The following is a 21,918-nucleotide window of genomic DNA, read 5'->3' as shown; positions in this document are numbered from 1 at the left end:
AAAATCACTTAAGTGCTCACACAGGTTAAATAAATGTTAATATTTTGTATGTCTGCTTCACCTAATTTCTTTCCTCTCTCTCCCAAGTACAGTGGGATCTCCCGATGGTCATTACTCCAATTTCACTTCTTCCCTCCCCAGAGGTATGAATTGTGGAGTTGCTATGGATCTTCCCATCGATGTTTTTACTTTTTAACTACATGTGTATTTATGCTTGGACTTTAAAATTTTGTGCACTAAAATAATTTTTTCCTTTAATTACATTTTCCTTGAACTTTTTAAAGTCTCCACACATGTATATAGAAACCTAGTTTTTAAAACATTCTATACATGTATTATTTTGCAACGTACTCCCTTCAAAATTATTTATGAATTTAGATATATTTAGCTCTAATTAAAGTATGAATTACAAGGAACATAAATGTTCAGTCACTGCAGGCATCTTCTCTCTGTGTGTGTCTTCACTTGGCCTCCCCTCTTTGCCTTTCTGTTCAAATTTCCTCTTACAATGACACCTCTCATATTGGATTAGGGCTCATCTGAACATTCTCATCTTTCCTTAATCACTTCTTTAAAGTGGTATTTTTACTTTTTACTTGTTGAGAATTATGGTTAGTGGTGCATGAAACCTGTGATTATAAAGTAAGTTGAAATTATTACAAAAATTACAGGAAAAAGGTGGACAGGAGGGGGTATGGAGGGATGGAAAGCAGGACGGAAGTATGGTTATGTTCCTAGAAATGCAGCCATGAAACACAAGAAATCTGTTCCTTTATATTACTAAATATTTTAAAAGATTAGTAATACCTATAAATAGAGTCAAATTGGAAAGTATTGGCAGTTAGGAATTCAAAATACGAATTTTGAGGGGATGTAAGTCAGCCTATATCATATAAAAATAGCTTTAAAATCATATCTGCAATAAAGCTCTTATAAAGTGTTCCTTAGTGTTGAGAATTTTTCAAACTTATACCTAGAAGTGACATTATTTATAGTTTAGGCTTATCTCATTACAGATTTTTTGCCAAATCCTTTTAATGTTGTCATGTCAGTTTTGTTTCTCAGGAAGGTTCCTGTTGCTCCACATCTTCACCAACATTTTGTATTGTAAGACATTTTGTATCTTTATCATTGTAAAAATGAAACTGGGATGTTTTGGTTTTCACTTCTTTGTTTATTAGAGAATCTAAGAAATGTTTCAGTGGATATTTAAGCCCTTTGAATTTCCATATCACAGAATTGTTGTTCAATATAGCATTTTCTATTGTTATTTGTTTCATATTGATTTCTTTCTTATAATCTTTTCAAGAGAATTTTCTAACATTTTATTTCAGAATAGTTTTAAATTTTTAAAACAAAATATTGAACTAATAATACAAAGAGTTCCTAAATACCTCTCATCCCACAACCCCTATTATTAACATCTCATATTAGTATTTTTGTCATGATTAGTGAATCACACCCAGATTCCCCTATTTTTTATCCAAACCCCTCCACCCACCCAATCCTTCCCAGTGATCTCCATTCTATGATCAGAATGAGGGTATTTTATTTTATTTTTAATTTTAGATTCCACATGTGAGGAAGAACATGCAGTATGTGCCTTGTGTATGGTCTATTTCACTCAATAAATCCTACAAATAGCAGGATTTCATTCTTTTTTTGGAAGAGTATTCCATCATGTACCTATACCACATTTTCTTTATCCAGTCATCTGATGATGAACATCTTGGTTGATTCCACATTTTGCTATTGTGAACAGTGCTCTGAGAAACATGGTGGTGCAGGGATCTCTGATACAGTAATTTCTCAAACTTACTGATTTCCACAACTTCAAGAACAATTATTACAATAAGTTAGTTTTGTTTGCAAATGTTTTCTGGGGCAAGTGTTTAACCTCATGGTTAAAACACTCTTTAAGATGCCTGGATCCCATATCAGAATATCCAGGCTCCTAATTTCAGCTTCCTGCTCAGGCAGACTCTGGGAGGAAGTGGTAATGGTTCAAATGACTGTGTTCCTACCACCCATATGGCAGGTGTGGATCACATTCCTGGTTCCTGGTTCAACTGGGCCCAATGTCTACTTTTGCTGACATTTGGAGAATGAACTAGAGGATGGGTGATTTTCCCCTCTACATGTCTCTTTTTCTGTCCTTTGGTAGTGCAAATAAATAAATAAATTTATAAATAAATTTAATAATAATTTTAAATTTTTCTTCCAGTTGGTGAATAAAACAATTTTATAAGTAAATATTATTAAAATTATATGATATTTTATTGATAAATATAAAATATATTTTAAATAAATTTTAAATATATTTTATCATAATGTACATTTTACATAAAAATTTAATTTATAGATAACTTAGACATAATCTTATATAGTACTTTTCAATATTTTATCATGAGACTTCTTCAAAAACAGCCTTAGGGAAGAGAAGAAAGAACCAACAGATTGAAGTTAAGAGGAAAAAAAAGGATTTATTTATTTTATTTATTAAACAGATTAGTAGGATTTTAATTTTTTCTAATTTTTATTATGTATATATTTAAGGCATACAACATGATATTTTGATGCACAAATAATGAAGAGATTATTACAGTCAAGTGATATATCCACAATTTCACAGTTGTTATGTGTGTCTATGTGTGTTTAGGAGAGAGGGGTGTACAAATAACTTTACACTTTTAGCAAATTTCCAATATGCAATACAATATTATTGATTATTGTCTTCATAAAGTATAATGGATCTCCAGACTTACTCATCTGAGATAACTGTATGTTTGTATGATTTGATACATTTCTCTCCATTTTCCCCATGTCTGCATTCCTGGCAACTACTTTTATACTCACTGATTCTATGTATTCCTTTTCATAAAAATTTTAGAAGCTACATATAAGTAAGATTGTATAATTTCCTTTTTCTGTTTTTTTTTTTTTTTTTTTTTTGACAGGCAGAGTGGACAGTGAGAGAGAGAGACAGAGAGAAAGGTTTTCCTTTGCCATTGGTTCACCCTCCAATGGCCGCCGCGGCCGGCGCGCTGCGGCCGGCACACCGCGCTGATCTGATGGCAGGAGCCAGGAGCCAGGTGCTTTTCCTGGTCTCCCATGGGGTGCAGGGCCCAAGCACCTGGGCCATCCTCCACTGCACTCCCTGGCCACAGCAGAGAGCTGGCCTGGAAGAGGGGCAACCGGGACAGAATCCGGCGCCCCGACCGGGACTAGAACCCGGTGTGCCGGCGCCGCTAGGCGGAGGATTAGCCTAGTGAGCCGCGGCGCCGGCCCCTTTTTCTGTTTGACTTATTTCATTTACATAATGTCTTCCTGGCTTATCTATGCTGTCACAGTTGAAGAGGATCTTTTTTAAGGCTGAACAATATTTGATGTGTGTGTGTATGTCTGTGTGTGTATTTACTTTTTTATCTATTCAGCTGTCAAAAGTTAGGCTGTTTCCGTATATTCACTATTGTGACTATGCTACAATGAACAAGGGAGTTCAGATTTCTTTAGGGGATTATTTCATTTCTCTTGTTTATACCTAGAAAATATATTTCTGGGTCATATGCCAGTTCTGTTTTTGTTTTTATGTTTTTTCCTTTTTAGAAACAAAACATTTTCTGTATATACAATACACATATCAGGAAATGCACTTAGGTGTACAAATTTTAAATTTTTTGTCAACTGATTATGCTCATAAACAACATCTAAATTAAAAACAAATCTTTGGAAGTTCCATACTGTATTCTATAACAGCTGCATGAATTTATATTCCCACCGATAGTATACAGGGTTCCTGTTTTTTTCACACTCTTGCCAATACTTGTTTACTTTTCTCTCTGTGATAATAATAATGCTAACTGGAGTGGTATTGCATCTCACTGTGGCTTTGATTAGCATTGTCAAAGTTATTAATGTTGTTGAGTATCTTTTTATATACCTGTTGGCCACTTGTATGTCTTCTTTGGAGAATTGTTCTGGTCATTTTTTGTTTTTAATAGAGTACTTTTCTATTGAATTATGTGAATTCCTTATTTAGTTTGAATATTAGCTTCCTTTCTTATATTGGGTTTGCAAATACTTTTTCCCACTCCATTGGTTACCTTTTCTCTTTGTTGACTTTTTTCTTTGTTTTGTAGAAGAATCTTTTTAGTTTGTTATAGTTCTACTTTTTTGAGTACATTCTTGGGTATGATATTAGATAAGGATCTAGCTTCATTCTTTCTCATGTGGATATCCAATTTTCCCAATACCACTCACTGAAAAGACTCTCCTATTTGCTTTGTATCTCCTTTGTGGCTTCATAAAAAAATAAGTTGAGTTGATGTGCTTGGGTTTATTTCTGGGGTCCTCTATATGCTCAATGGGTCTCTGTATCTGTTTTTATGCCAATATCATAAAATGTGATTTTCTTAATAATAAAATCAATAGAACATCTAATTTAATAAATGAAGTCCATTTCTGTTTTGATTTTATTGGACTCAATAATCAGGCAGAAAACAATTAGAAAATATAATATAATCCAAAATCAGCCTAAAGAATCAGTGGGAAGGAAATAAAATTAAGAGCATTTTAGAGTAGAATGAACACTTGGAAGAAGTTATGATATGGGTCAATTGCCCATTTTATAATTTTAGCTTCAGGATAGGGCAAAGTTAGCTCTGGAAGAGTCAATTAATACTCCAATAAAAAATGTACAATTTTTCTGACCCAAGGCACCAGAGGACAGATTCAGGGCAGCTACAACCAGTTGAAAATAAGGAAAGAATTTTGTAATGAAGCAATAGAAAGAAAAAATGTTTGTAAATGTATGTCCCAAATATGCAGCTCAACTCTGAAATACACATACAATAAACACATGAACAAACCAGATAAGGGAATAAAATAATTGAATTGACATTTCAAATGCCACAAGGTGACAGAATTTGAAATTTGGGTCCAATGAACATATTTGCTGCATTCAAAAAAGAAACAACCAACCAAATCACAAAGAAGAATTCTTTAGAGCAAGGGGTGAGAACATCTGGCCCAAGGGCCATATGAGGCTCATGAAATCATTCAATCTAGTTCTGCCAAGGCAGCTGCAGGAGGGACTCAAAAGTCAATAAATCTAGGAGCTTTTTTCATAGCAACATAGATTTATATTAAATGTTCATAATAATAATGCAAATTTTGAGGATGTCCATTATGGGTTAGATAGGACACATATAAGTACATTACAGGACTGATGCATGTGCTTCTCCATTGCTGCCTGTGGTTTGTCTGCTTGAACTGTGGTGATTCAGATGACAGTTAGCGCCAGGCAGGCTTGGAGTACACAATGGGGAAATTGTAAGCATAGTATATGGAAACTACATTAATCCAGGATGATGAGATGAGATACAATGAGATGATTCCTTTTGTCATTAATGACTCTGTCCTATGATGATTGAGGATGATATTTTTGACTTCATAATTACAGATGATGACTCCAATCCAACCTTTATCCAAAAGTCCATGATCAACAATCCTTGCAAATACTGAATCTCATACAAAGATTAAGGAACTTGCTGTACACAGAAAAGACATCAAGAATTAGTGATATGAATGTTGGATAAGTTTGAAATCCAAGATGCAAGATTAGAATAGTAAGTAAAGTAAAATAATTTCCTCACTGGTGACACACACACTGTATAGTTATCAATACCTAAGTTGTGTGACATCCTATGAATGGCGACTACAAAGAAAAGTTGACATAGATTGTAGTCCTTTCCAAGAGAAATGGATGACAGTTTATTTTTTGTTGAAGTCAAAGTCAAACCTGTTTGCCTACTATGTGGCCATGCATTAGTAGTAATGGAGAAAGCCAGTCTGGAGCACCATTACTGCTGCAGACATGCCAAACTCAATGAATTGGGAGACAAAATGCATCTGGATAAAATCAGTGTTCTTCAATGGTGTTTGGAATCACAACAGGCCATTCTCAAAAGACCTCATTGTGACAGAGGCAATGTCATTCAGATGAGTTATGTAGTGAGCAAGCTAATCACAAAGAGGGAGAGTTTATGAAAGAGTGCAGAAAGAGTTATGAAAGATGGCTGCTGTGGAATTGTTAGAATGGACAAAGTAAAATTGTTTCTGAGTGTTAGTTTGTGAGAACTATCTCAGATAGGGTTACTGATTTAGCACAAGATATTGAACAAAACACTGAAGGATTCTGCAGCAGATTTTCAGTTTTTCTCTGGTTTTTGCTGACACAACAAACAGAACAAATACTTCCCAATGGCAGTTTTTGTTTTCGGGATAACTGTAGAGTTCGACTTCACAAGTAGCAGCTATCAGTGGAAGCCATGCATGGCACTACAAGTGGTGAGGACATGTTTGAGAGACTTGTTTTATCAATGAGAAAACTTGAGCTGACTTCTGAAAAATTAAGTGGCCTTACAACAGTTGGAGCACCAGCCATGATTGGCTTACTAAATGGTTAAATGCGTTTGTCAAGGAAAAACTGAATTCTCTCAGTCATGATCCAAGTGATGTAATTATATGATACTGTGTCATACCTCAAGAAAGTTTCTGTGTACAGCTGCTGTGGCTCAACAATGTAAAGTCAGAAGTAGTGTCATGTGTAAATTTAGTCAAAAGCAGGAAATGCAACACCTGGTTTAAGGAGTTACTGAATGATGGTGGCTCTGTTAGTGGTGAGCATGAGGTTTTACAAAGTGTGGGATGAAGTCAAGCAGTTTATGGAGATGAAGGGAACATGTGTCAGGAGACTCAGTGACAGCAAGTGGCTGTGTGTCTTGCATTCATGGTGGACATTAACAAGTACCCCTCAGAGCTGAACATCAAGCTGCAGGGCCCTAAGCAGATTCTTAGCTCTCCGCTTTCAAGCATGATCCGTTTGAAATGAAATGAAATGAAGGCTGTGGAAAGCACAACGCAAAGGGAAAGGCATGGTGAATTTCCCCACTCAGGAAGGGCGAAAGTCTTCTGCAGCACTTGAATATGCTGGCGACTGCGCGGAACTAATGGAGGAATTTAATGAAAGATTCAAGGAAATGAAAAATAAGTAAATGGAATTGAACATTCTTGCTACACGGTTCAATGTGGAACTGGCTACTGTGTTTGATAATGTATAACACAAAGTCATTCATCCAAAAGTGATGATGAGCTTTCAGCTAGATACAACAACCTCTTATTGCATGAGTTTTTTAAAGCAATAATGAATTTCCCATTTTGAGGAGACATGCATTGAAATATGCATCTGTGTTTGAACAATTTACTGCTGTGAACAGTTCTTTCCAAAACTTATCACTCCAAAGTTGATTGTGCACCACATTGGCTGACTCAAATCTAGAAGAGCAGTTGTGAGCAGGATCATTATCAATACCTCCTAACATTACATGCCTCACCAAAGGGAAACAGTTCCAGCCTCCACCATATGGGTGAGTTAACTGAATGTTGGACGAAATATAGCAGGCTAATTTTTAAGGTAATAATTTTGTATGGGGGCCAGCGCTGTGGCGCAGCAGCAGCCCTGGCCTGAAACGTCGGCATCCCATATGGGTGCCAGTTCTAGTCCCGGCTGCTCCTCTTCCCATACAGCTCTCTGCTATGGCCTAGGAAAGCAGTAGTTAGAAGATGGCTCAAGTCCTTGGGCCCCTAACCCACATAGGAGACCTGGAAGAAGCTCCTGGCTCCTGGCTTCATATTGGCACAGCTCTGGCCGTTGTGGTCATCTGGGGAGTGAACCAACGGATGGAAGACCTCTCTCTCTGTCTCTACCTCTGTCTGTAACTCTGTCTTTCAAATAAATAAAAATAAATCTTAAAAAAAATTTTGTATGGTCTGTGAATAATGTTATAAATATCCAAATGGCTTTTGGCAGAAAAAATATTATACATCCATGCTTTAAAGGTATAAAATTAAATCTAGAGGTACTAGAAAACAACAATCAAAAATTTTAAATGCATGAATAATCAGTAAAATATAACACATTCTCAGGAAATAAATATAATTACAAGAGACTGATCTTGAAATGACACTCTAAAATTTGCAGACAGGATCTTAAAAAGCTATTATAGCAGGGCCGGCACTGTGGCATAGCAGGTAGAGCTGCCACCTGCAGTGCTGACATCCCATATGGGCACAGGTTCAGGACCCGGCTGCTACACTTCCAATCCAACTCTTTGCTATGGCCTGGGAAAGCAGTAGAAGATGGCCCAGGTGCTTGGGCCCCTGCACCCATGTGGGAGACCTGGAAGAAGCTCCTGCCTCCTGGCTTCGGATCAGCGCAGCTCCGGCCATTGTGGCCAATTGGGGAGTAAACCATCGGATGGAAAACCTCTCTCTCTCTCTCTCTCTCTCTCTCTCTCTCTGCCTCTCCTTCTGTCTCTGTGTAATTCAAACAAATAATTACATCTTAAATAAAAGCTATTATAGTTATGCTAGAAACTGTAAAGGTAAATATTTCTATAGTGTGCAAGCATATAGAAAACCACAAATAGAAAATTAAAATGCAAAATTTTAGAACTTACAATACATAAAATGAGTTTCCTGGTATTTCTTTTTGCTTCATACAGCCCAGACATAGAGAAGAAGGGGCTGGTAATTCAGAAATGCCAAGGGAATTAGACCAAAATGAGCCCCCAGATGCCTGCTTTCTCTGAATAACCAGAGAAGGCCCCCCTGTCTGGATAAATTGCTTTTAGAAGAGAACTCCTGTCTAAACACAGAAAACTGTTTAACACAGAAAACTGTGAGCTTGCCAACCACCATCCCAGAAAAGTCCAGAGGACAAGCCCAGACTTGAAATCTTTTAGGCACTAAAGAGTCGACAATTAATTGTTGACTCATGTAAGATAGTTTTACCTCTTATAAGATAGTTTAAGAAATTCAAATTTTTTTAATTCCTTTCAGCCTCTCCTGCCTTGAGTCCTCATTGCTCCACACTTGAGATGTATACATTACCCACATATATACGATTCCCAAGGATTTTTCTTTTTTTTTAATTTTATGTGATTTTAGCAGAGATTATTTCTTTTACTCTGACATCTTAATTTTTCATTTAGTATGTGTCTTCTGTGTACTGGATTGTTGACGGGCTATTATTCTTTTGTTCTCTGTCATTTTATTTACTTTTTTATTTTTTACAGGCAGAGTTAGTGAGAGAGAGAGAGAGAGAGAAAGGTCTTCCTTCTGTTGGTTCACCCCCAAATGGCCGCTGCAGCCGTCGCACTGCACCGATCCGAAGCCAGGAGCTAGGTGCTTCTCCTGGTCTCCCATGCAGGTGCAGCGCCCAAGGACTTGGGCCATCCTCCACTGCCCTCCTGGGCCACAGCAGAGAGCTGGACTGGAAGAGGAGCAACCTGGACAGAATCTGGCACCCCAGTTGGGACTAGAACCCAGTGTGCCGGCGCCACAGTCAGAGGATTAGCCAAGTGAGCCACAGTGCCGGTCATGTTCTCTGTCATTTCTTTTAAAAAGTTAAGTTTTAGTATTTTTATTAGACCTTTGATGTAATATGGGATTAATTTGGAAGTGAGACTTATTTTAAAAAGGTTATCTTTCTCTTTGGTCTCATGGTTCTTGAATCTGCAGCTTGAAATTTAGGAAAATTGCCATTCAGATGATCTTCAAATGTTACTTTCCTGCATTTTGTATATTCTCTCACTTTGCTTATAATAGTGCACTTACTATGCCTTCTCTCTTTGTGTCCACATGTCAAACATGCTCTTTTTTATATTTTTCATCATTTCTTATCTACGTATTTCAGGCTTGACGTTTTCAGTAACTTTTCTTCTAGTTTCCTAATCCTTTCTTCTTTGTGTATCATACTGTCAAAGGTATGTATTGATTTTGTAATTTCAGATACTGACGTTTTCAGTATTAAACTTTTCATTAGCTTTTTAATATAATCTATTTGGATGAAGTTAAATATCTATCATATATTTTATTTGACCTAATACATGTATCTTATATGAATGATCATGTTTGCATACACATAGCTTACATATACAATGTATACAATATATATAATATATAAAATATATATATGGATAAATATAAATATGGTGTGGAGAAATATGTACATATAATATGTTTGTAAAATTATTTATATGTAATATATAAATAAATATAATGCATAATAATATACTATATACTTTATATATTCATAGATATTATTATTTATAGTGTTATATATTTTATATGTAATATATGATATATATTTTATATTATAATATATATTTATAGATAACATATCTGATTCACCTGTAGCCCATGTCTGTTGCCTGTTTTTTCTCTTTTATTTTCCTCATTTCATCCAATACATCCTTCATCCTAAATATACAATAAAGAGAATAATATATTTTGATTTAAAAAACTGCACAGGCTCAGATGTTAGTAATCGTTCATCTCGAATCAGTAGAGTGAGATAATTACTTCCTGTGTTGCAATATTTATAAAGATTGATCAGTCTTTAGTTAGTACCTCCTCCCTTTCCCCACCAACATCTTTCAGAGGTATTAACTGAAACCTTAGGGTATTTATGAAGATTATTCTTCCTTGGCAAACTCAAGCAATATTTTCTTCTCCCCAGTCTTGTAAAACTGGCTTTGTATCTTCTCAGTAGTAATATTTCACTTGGTTTCTTCCTTTCTCAGTGAGTTGAAGTTTTGATTTAAATAAATCGCTTGAAAGGAAAAAGACCTACCAACTATGAGACCCACTTCTCTGTGGTTCCCTTGTTTCTGGGATCTGTCTGCTTGGGTAGGTCTTCTAATTTTGGTTTCCAAAACCCTATGGACCTCCTTAAAATCCCAACTCTTGTCCAAGAAGACAGAAGTGGCTGGCACTGCGGCTCAATAGGCTAATCCTCCTGCAGCACTGGCACACCAGGTACTAGTCCCGGTCAGGGCACCGGATTCTGTCCTGGTTGTCCCTCTTCCAGTCCAGCTCTCTGCTGTGGCCCAGGAAGGCAGTGGAGGATGGCCCAAGTGCTTGGGCCCTGCACCCGCCTGGGAGACCAGGAGGAAGCACCTGGCTCCTGGCTTCAGCTCAGCGCAGTGTGCTGGCCTTAATGGCCAATTGGGGGTGAACCAATGGGAAAAGGAAGACCTTTCTCTCTCTCTCTCTCTCACTGTCTAACTCTGCCTGTCCAAAAAAAAAAAAAAAAAAAAGGATGTTATGGCTGGTGCCATATAAGCATGTTAAGTTGAAATCTTTTTATATATATATATATATATTTTATTTAATGAATATAAATTTCCAAAGTACGACTCATGGGTTACAATGGCTTCCCCGCCCCCATACCGTCCCTCCCACCCACAACCCTCCCCTCTCCCACTCCCTCTCCCCTTCCATTCACATCAAGATTCATTTTCGATTATCTTAATATACAGAAGATCAGCTTAGTATACCTTAAGTAAGGATTTCAACAGTTTGCTCCCACACAGAAACATAAAGTGAAAAATAATAGATGATTTTTTTTAAATGATGATGAAATCAGATCAGACCTATTGTCATGTTTAATCCCAGTGAGAGTCAAGATGGGAATTGATAATTTCTTTTTTTTTTTTTTACAGAAGATCAGTTTAGTGTACATTAAGTAAAGATTTCAATCGTTTGCACCCCCATAGAAACACAAAGTGAAATATACTGTTTGAGTACTCGTTATAGCATTAAGCCTCAATGTACAGCACATTAAGGATAGAGATCCTACATGAGGAGTAAGTGCACAGTGACTCCTGTTGTTGACTTTACAAATTGACACTCCTGTTTATGGCATCAGTAATCTCCCTATGCACCAGTCATGATTTTCCAAGGCTATGGAAGCCCCTTGAGTTCTCCGACTCTTATCTTGTTTAGACAAGGTCATAGTCAAAGTGGAGGTTCTCTCCTCCCTTCAGAGAAAGGCACCTCCCTCTTTGAAGACCTGTTCTTTCCACTGGGATCTCACTCACAGAGATCTTTTTGCCAGAGTGTCTTGGCTTTCCATGCCTGAAATACTCTCATGGGCTTTTCAGCCAGATCCGAGTGCCTTTAGGGCTGATTCTGAGGCCAGAGTGCTATTTAAGACATCCGCCATCTATGAGTCTGCTGAGTATCTCACTTCCCATGTTGGATCCCTCTCCCCTTTATTTATTCTATCGGTTAGTGTTAGCAGGTACTAGACTTGTTTATGTGCTCCCTTTGACTCTTAGTCCTTTCATTATGATCAATTGTGAACTGAAATTGATCACTTGGAATAGTGAGATGGCATTGGTACATGCCACCTTGATGGGATTGAATTGGAATCCCCTGGTATGTTTGACAGGCAGAGTGGACAGCGAGAGAGAGAGACAGAGAGAGAAAGGTCTTCCTTTGCCATTGGTTCACCCTCCAATGGCCGCTGCAGCCGGCGCACTGCGCTGATCCGATGGCAGGAGCCAGGATCCAGGTGCTTTTCCTGGTCTCCCATGGGGTGCAGGGCCCAAGCACCTGGGCCATCCTCCACTGCACTCCCTGGCCATAGCAGAGAGCTGGCCTGGAAGAGGGGCAACCGGGACAGAATCCGGCGCCCCAACCGGGACTAGAACCCCGTGTGCCGGCGCCGCAAGGTGGAGGATTAGCCTATTGAGCCACGGCGCCGGCTTTAAGTTGAAATCTTAAGTTGAATACTGGTTTAATCCTTACAAGTTTATGAATTAAATATCACTATTATTCTCATTTTACAAGTGAGAAAACTGGGATATAGAGGATAAACAATTTAGCTAGGTTCAAACAACTCTCAGGGAGCATAGATGGAACTAAAATTCCATAAACTGGCTTCAGAAACCACACTGTTATACATCACATTATTCTATCCAAGTTTTTTTTAAAAAATTTACTTGTTTTGATTTATTTGAGAGCCAGTAGACATACAGTGCATACAGTTATACAGATAGAGAGCTAGCTTACATTCCCTAGTTTACTCCCCAAATGTCTGAGACTGGGAGTCAGGACTCCAATCCAGGTGTCCCACGTGGGTGGTTGGAACCAAACTGCTTGAACCATCACTGGTGTCTGTCAGGGTGCAGATTATCAGAAAGGAGGAACTAGGAGCACAGCTGGGACTTGAACTCAGGTACTGTTTTGGGTTCTGAATGTTCTAACTGCAGGGTCAAACACTCGCCCCACAGTTAGTTTTCATCTTACAAACTTTTGAATTGTTCTGAAATGGGTGGAGTACAAACAGCTATAATAACCCTCAAGAGAATGTTGCAAATAAAATAGTCATGGATTCCGGGTTATGTGGTATGTGCTTTGTGTGATGAATGCGTTTTAGAAATAAGGGCTATGCTTTGATGCAGTTTATTTTCTAAAGAAGTAGAATAATAATTGCATGTAGAATACCATAGTGATATAAACAAATTACCATTCTGTACATGTGTGTAAAATAAATTTGTAGATATTTATGTCTTAGTATACCTTTATACAAATATAGCAGTAATGTGCTTGATGGAATTTTGAAATGCCGTGTTATGCCCTTTCAATACCTGCCCTGATTGCATGGATAGATTGGCTAAAATATACTTTTAGAACCTGGCATACCTAGGTAGCTTTATTATCAAGTAGTCATTTCATAATCTTTGTTAGAATGTTCATTCCTATTTACAACTGAAGTTTTAGCAGAAAGCAGACTCATGGCTCTGCTGCTGTCTCAACGGAGGCCAAATTTCATCCATTCCAGGTTTAGACCTACTGGATGCCAACCAGGTCATAACAACAAATCACTTCCTGACACCATCCTTATGATAACCTTTTGTGTTTGACTTGTCAGATGTTGATGAATCAGTTCTTAATTTTGCCTCTTAAGATGAATGTGAGGATCCACCACAAAATTCATTCTAAATGAAGGCATTAAAGTTATTATTTTTGAAAGATTACCAGAATGACACCAAAAACTGCCATTTCACTCCGGTGTGCTTACGAAAGTTGACCTCCTTTGTTAACTCTGCAACTGTATCTCCAATTCCCTCACAGGGTTTTTTTTTTTTTTTTTTTTTTTTTTTGACACAAATGTTTAAGGATTTGCTTTAAAGCCTGCTCTTCCCTTTCATTTTTAAAAAAAACTTCAAAGAAGTCTGGTATTTCATAAAACTGTCAAAGTGTGTTGAAACATATTTAAGAGAATGCATATTTTCACAGATTGGCATGGCTTATGCCCATTATTATTTTTTTCAGGCTTTCAGCTATATATGGAAGTGTGTGTGTGTGTGTGTGTGCATGTGTGTGTGTGCATGCGTTTGTAGGGGGAATATCACAGCTGGTAAAGGGGACCCTCCTGTGTCTTTGACTTGTCTCCAGAAGAAATTAAGAGATGAATTCATCAAATGTTAATGTTAAGAACTTCGAGACTCTGGAATGTTTGTCGAGAGTCCCAGGCCACAGAGCAAGCGCTCTTATGCCGCTGGGCTCCAGGGAAAGATCCCAGCCAAAGTCAACACAAGCAGAAACTCCATCTGACGGAGGGCTGTGGAAACAGCTGTAACCACTTAGCTGGAAAACCACCTCAGATTCCTCTCCCAGAAAACACTGATGACATGGGAGATGAGAGCAGGAAGGCTCTGTCAGGTCTCTCTTCAGCCGTGTTCAGAAAAAATATTTTCTTTCCCTGAAAACTGTAAATAGACAGGGTCAGCTTTGGTCACAATAAACCAGCACCATTCCCACCGCCAATCAAAAAAAAAAAAAAAGAAAACAAAAAACAACAACAAAAACTCCTTTCTTTTCCTTAAATTAGACAATGTCTCTGCCTTCCTTGGCATAATAATCAGTATTTGATTTGAGTCACCTTTTATGTGACTTTTTTTAAAATTTGACTCGCTCTTAGATATATCTTCAAAACTGAAATTGGATAACATTCATATTTTATAATGTAATTTGTTCAATGAATGTTTAATTTTCGATAAGTTATCAGTTATTGAAAGTAACCATAATTGAGTTAAAGTTTAGTTTCCTCTTATTATTCTTCATGATGGCTTTTTAAAAAGATGCTTCTTAGGACAAAATAGAAAATGTTATATGACACAACACTTAGGTATTGTTGACAAAATATGGTATATATTTAAGCTGTACAACTTGAATATAAATAGATCATAAAATGTTAATCTCAATCAAGCTAACATATCCAGCATCTTATTAGTAATAATTTTGTATGTTGGAAGAACATTTAAATCTACCTTCCTAGCAAATTATATGTAGATAGTATAGTATTATTAACTGTAGCCACATTGTTGTATATTACATCCCCAAAACTTAGGCATTTGTCTTTGCTGAAACTTGTACCCCTAATCAACATCTTCTGGGTCCTCCTTTCCCCCACCCTCTGGTAAGCACCATTTTTCTTTGTTTCTGTTCATCTGACTTCCTTTTAAAGATGTATTTTATTTATTCAAGAGGCAGAGTGACAGAGAGAGAGGAGAGGAAGAGACAGAGATCTTTCATCCACAGGTTCACACCCCAGATAGCTGTAACAGAAGGGGTTGGGCCAGCCTGAAATCAGGAGCCTGAGCTCTCCAATCCAGGCATTCTACAAGGGTGGCAGGGCCTTGGGCCATCTTCCATTGCTTTTCCATATACATTAATAGGAAGCTGGATCAGAAGCAGAGCAATCGGAACTCAAACTGGAGCTCTAATATGGAATGTTGGTGTCACAACTGATGACTTAACCCATTGTGCCACAGTTGACAGCCTGAGTCTGACATTTTGAAAGCTATGTGATCTCAGTTATACATACAATCTTTGAAACATAAGAGATTTTTCTCTTTTTGGGGAAAATCCAATATTTTATCTTGTTACTATAGCTTTATAAGCTACCATTAGTTTCCTAACAAGAGCTTCGAGTAGAGAAGAAACTTGAGAAATAGGGAAAACTAAGAGGGTAAAGTAAGCTGACTAGCATTTTTTTTCTTCTGAACTAGATGAGAATAAATGTGCATGTGTTCTCACTATGTATGTGTGTGTGCGATTTTTTCCAATTAGTCTTTGTTCAAATTCCAATTTGATTTTATCAGTTTCATAATTTTGTGATAGAGTCTGTGTAGACTGAAGTATCACTCCATAATAAGGATAATTAAATAATAATCCATGCTAAGGGGAAGCATTATTTTAGCCTAGGGGTTAAGCAGCTAGTTAGGAGTCCTGTGTCCCACATTGGAGTACCTAGGTTCAATTTCCAGCTCCAACTCCTGACCCCAGCTTGGTGCCAGTGCAGACCCTGGGAAGCAGTGGAGATGGGTCAAACAGTTGGATTCCTGTCACCCTTGTGGGATACTTGGATTGAATTCCCTGCTCCTGGCTTTGGTCCTCAACAGACTCCACCACTGTGGGCATCCAGAGAGTAAACCAGCACATGAGAACACTCTATGTCTCTCTCTGTTTCTCAAAATAATTAATTCTTCAAACAAAATGAACAAGCTAAATTTCAAGTATTATTTTATAGTCACTTGCATTACTAAGCACTTTATTGCCAGAGTAATGAGTATCAGCTTAAAATGATTATAATCCAAAAAACTTAAAGGGAATTCCATCCATTTATTCAACAATTGGATTGCATAAGTTGTGTTCTATGCACTACTCCAGAGAGATAATATATCAGTAAACCCAACAGATCACTGTCCTTGTGGAGATTCTATTCCAGGAGAGACACATCTGTAATGAAACAAATAGATACTTATGTGTCAGGAAGTGATAACTGCTATGGTTGAAAATTAAAACAAGGAAAGGGAGAGCAGGGTTTGATGAGATTTGGGTTTCTATTTCAAATAAAGCTATGAAAGGTGGTCTCTGAAAAAGTGACTTATGAGCAAAGACATGAAACAATGCAGAGAATCAAGCTGCAAATCTGTGAGTGAGAGGGGTTGGCACTGTGGCATGGTAGGTTAAGCTTCTGCCTGTGGTGCTGGCATCCCATTAGGTGCTGGTTTGTGACCCAGCTATGGCCTGGGAAAGCAGTAGAGAATGACCCAAGTGCTTGGGCCCCTGCTCCCACATGGGAGACCTGGAAGAAGCTCTGAGCTCCTGGCTTCCGGTTGGCTCTACTCCAGCCCTTGCAGTCATTTGGGGAATGAACCAGCAGATGAAAGATCTTTCTGTCTCTGTCACTACCTCTCAAATAAAAAATAAGATCTTTAAAAAAGATCTGTGAGTAAGAAATATGCACTAGGCAGAGAGTAAAAAACGAGTGTAAAACGCCTTCCTGGCTCATTTAAGAATATGCAGGGTGGCTGGTCTGATTAGATAGAATGACAGGAGAGTAGTAGGGCCTGATACCGTGGGTCTCAGAGTAGGCAGGGCCTTCTGAGTACCTGACTCTTACTCTGAAATGGAAGCCAGAAGTATGGCCCAGTCTGGCAGAAGTTTCAACAAGATCCTTCTGTCTTCTGTATGGATAACAGGATAGAGCCAAAGAGAGAAGCAGAGAGGTGATAGTGGCTTACACCAGGATGAAAAACATGCAAAGTAAGAAGTGTTTGTGTCCTGAAATATTGAATCCTCAAAATAATGTGAAAGCAGAACTTAAGTGTTTGGTGATGGTTTAGATGTGGGAAGAGAGGGAAAAAGGGATTCAGCATTGACTCCAAAATTTTTTACTTCAGCAAGTAGAAAACCACATGAAAGGTTTTTGGGAAAATTGAGTTGCTTTGAACATTTCAGGGGAATCCCTTAAATATTTCAAATGGCTAAAAATTGAAGATGAAAGAACTATGCAAGTATGTAGGTTTGTTTTGTGGGGGGCGGAGGCATAAAATATAAAGTTTTGCAGGGATCAGAATAAGGTGGAAAATAGTAATGAAATAATTCAAGGTACTGAGTCAAGAAACAAGAAGACATTACTGGAGAAAGGTGTTGTGTCAGGAGTTTTCCCAGAAGTGTTATGGGTGTTTCAAGACTGGGATCTTCCTTGAAAGACAGAATTACTTACCCCAAGTTGTAAGGCAGTTAATGGAATATGAAGGGCTCCAGCAGAAGACATCCGGTTACTAATCTTTCCATTAACAGGGGGAGGTAGCTACTTAGAGGCATGCAGGCCGAACACAGTGCTGGAGATCAAGGCTCTGGTTTCAAAGAGACAAAAATCCCGGCTCTGTCCATTATTATTTGTGCGATCTTAGGCAAGATATGTGCTTCTCCAAGCCTCAGCTTCTTCATCTTTAAAATGTCAATCTAAGAATTAAAAGAAATCATGACTGTAAAATGCACACCACAGTGCTTGTCACAAAATAAATACCAATACACACCATCTATATTCTGAAAATCTTCAAAGATACAGGAGCAGAAATGAGATTTTAATTGTCAGGGCCCTAGAAAGTGGGGCAGAGTTTTGAGTACAAATCTCCCTTCAAATGTATGGAAAAGAGCAGATTCTTCCCATATGGAAACCAGATACTTGGAATTTTTTATGTTATTACTTTCTTTAAAGTGTACTGAGTTGTCACCCAAAAAGGTTAAAATGCTCTGATGTAAATGTCATGGTTTTTCACTTCTTGGATGAATTTGGCAGATATGTTTAAAAAGAATTGCCTAAAAGCAGTAGAGATTCTGCTCTAATTTTCTTATCAAAATAGTAATTGAAGTGTGCCTTCTGTGATTATAGATAGGTAGGGATATGAATACAGATAAAAAGATAAAATTATAAGTGTTGAGTTGCTGTAATGTAGAATTAGAATTGCTTTCATTTTAAGAAGTTTTATTATACCATATTTGATAATACACATTTATTTACTTTGTATAGGTTATAATTAATAAATTATAATTATATGTTTATATATTAATACTCAGATGGCTCTATAGCAACATGTTGAGAGTCCTCATGCTTTGATCATTATAGATATTCTTGCTCAAATTTTTCTTTGGTTATTTATTATATAAATATATAGCAATTCATAGATATGCTCAGAAGTCACCAGAATAAGATATACTCTTAAAATTTATCTTATTTATAAATGGCAAGATATTGGGCTTCCATTTAGACATTTACAAATGAAGTTTCATATATCAGTATTAAACCATTTAAGCTTTTTCTTTGAGATGGGGAAAGAAATCCAGCAAGATTGTTGGTAAAGACTGCTAATCAAGTTTAGCCTACATTAAATACCCATTCACTCATTTTCTTATGTTAAATAGGTGTTAAAAATGACCCAGGATACATCACTAAGTGAAGTCGAAATGTTAAATAAGATGTATTTGACTAAATGTTGACCTATTTGGTATGATTTAAGTTATTTTGTTTTGTTACTTGTGATCAAATCAAACAAATTTTTTTCTTTAAAAATTAATTTAATAAAAACTAAACATTAAATCTGACCAAGTCAAGGTTATTCCTAATATTCTTGATTATTCTGCATAGTCTCCAAATGTCCTTATCAAATTTGTTTTTAGCTTCATCTAAAGATTATCTAGCAATTTCTACGTAGGGCCAAGTAACAGAAAATATAAGGTTAAAGTTATTGTGGTTCATGTATCCCTAGTGTATCTCTTGAAGCTGTTCCTCATGGCAAGATAAAAGTAAAAGATGTTCTACTTTGGAGGAGAAAAGTAAAATTTGCAGAGTTTAGGTGTGTGTCAAATTCCAGTTGGGGAGACTATAAAATCTTAACTGATTTCACCTTTATGCTAAATAAAACACCTTGGATTTTAGTGAACAGCACCTACTGTACATACCTATAAAAATACATATACTAATTTTTATAGTTGAATTTTACTCAGGTTAATTCTTCAAACTGTCTCTAGCCAGCAAGAAACTCACTCATGTAATAATCCATAAATTTTCTGGAAATTTGCTGTTTAATATACCTGAGAAACCATCTTTCAACCTTGAAAAATCTTAGCAAGAAGATCCCTTCAGTTCTCTCTTGCAATCTCTGAACATATCAAGTGCTTTAGGGATGCCAATGATCATGTTATAACAGAAAAGCAGGGTCTTTGGGTCTAAGGAAAGTTCATCTTCATACATTTTAAGAAAAGTCCTGGATACTAATTAAGGCAACACTGAAAGCCAAGTGTAGTTGGCCTTCATCATCCACCTGATTCAGCACAGATGTTTCCAAAGGCAAGCTAGAAGCATATAATTAGTTCTCACAGGATTTGGATTCTGCCTTATTTATTTATTAGAACTTTGGGTTTCAAGGTTCTATAACCACATGTTGATAATACCTATTAATTGACCACATAATTTATCTATTATTAATTATACAAACAATTTTAGAGGCTATTTCAATAAAAAATTAAAGACATCTTAATGATATAAAATGTAAGCACTCCAAATGCGTGAAATTGGATCATGTAGGAAACTTCAGAAATCACATCATTTTTGCATTTCTGGCTTTGGACATGAGCCACACTTTGAGAATACTCAGAAAGAATTAGCAAAGCTGACCCTGCCATGAACAACACAACACAAAGAGCTCTTTTCTGAGACTATTTAAAATTGCTTGGCAAGGAAGAGAGAAGGACGAAGAAGAATACAGTTCAGAAGGTGACGTAGCAGACAGAGATGAGGAACACAGTGAATGAAAAGTGGATACCTTTCTTATCGGAATAGAGTGTTAGATAATGCAGGCTTATGCATGGCTGAGGCATACAAATAAGGTGCTTTTGTTCCAGGATGATGTAAAATTTGAATAATAGCAGTAAGATTCTGTTATTAGTAAAACTCCTTTTTTACTACAACTGCAGTTGGATTAGAGTAAACGATTTCAGAACAAGGATCCCAAGGAAGAATAATATGTAAAAATGGGGACATGTGGTTTCCTAAGAAATCAATAAAAAGAGACAGAGGCATATATTATTTTTATTGGAATTCTACATTCCAGTAAACTCATTTTCATCACCACACATCTATCTTTTATGATGATGCAAATAATTTTTTAAGCTAGTTCCATTTTTTAAACAGATAAAATAAGAAAATTTAAAGCATCTTCTTATAAAAGATTAGGCAAAGTGAATGTTACTTTTGTAAATGCTATAAAGACATGAAAGTTTCTTACATATTCCAGTGGAGATTTTTCTGCATACTTCTTTTCAGAATCACATTCTGGAACCATTGTAACCACACAGAGAAGATATCTTTCACTCCTTCTTCCCTCATTCCCTTTCTTTCTTTCATTTACCACATCAATGAAATATTATTTTCCTATAATTTTGTTTCAATTAATTTTCCTCTTTGCTGAATTTAATCTCTTTAATTCAACACCAAGAAGAATTTAAAATAAATCCAACACAATATGCTTTGTGAAGAAATGGAAATTTCATTAAGTATAGGGAAGACATTGTCATGAGAATCATTTAACTCCACCAGCATGACAGAATTAAATGGAATACACTAATTTTGTTTTGTTTTAAAGTTTATTCAATTGTTTATAGTCTAACATCATAAATCTAGATATTAGTTTCTGTATCTGTCTTTTGACTGATTATCTGAAAATGAAAGATCCACTCACCAAACCTATGGCCACAATGAAAATCAGACACAAATAACACTATTACATTGCATTTATGACAATTGTGATTCTTTATCTTTGTAAATATTTATCTTATTTATTTGAAAAGCACAATGATAGAGAGAGAGAGAGAGAGAGAGAGAGAGAGAGAGATGTCTTCCACCTGCTGGTTCACTCCCTAAATGGCTGTAATGGCCAGGGCTGGGCCAGGACAAAGCCAGGAGTCAGGAGCCAGGAGTCAGGAATTTCTTCTGGATTTCCCTGTGGGTACAAGAGCTCAAGAACTTGGATCATGCTCCACTGCTTTCCCAGGTGTATTAGCAGGGAGCTAGATTGGAAGTGGAACACTCAGGACTTGAATCAGTACCCATATGGGATGCTGACATTGCAAGTGGTGTGGTGGCTTAACCCATCATGCCACAATGTTGACTCTCATGATTTTTTATTTTTATGATAGAAAACCTATTTAAGA

Source organism: Oryctolagus cuniculus, chromosome 5 (genome assembly GCF_051225735.1).
Source record: "Oryctolagus cuniculus isolate XC-2025 breed Fujian yellow rabbit chromosome 5, ASM5122573v1, whole genome shotgun sequence".
NCBI lineage: Eukaryota > Metazoa > Chordata > Mammalia > Lagomorpha > Leporidae > Oryctolagus > Oryctolagus cuniculus.
The sequence above is the reverse complement of the archived record's forward strand: the minus strand, read 5'-3'. Positions refer to the sequence as shown.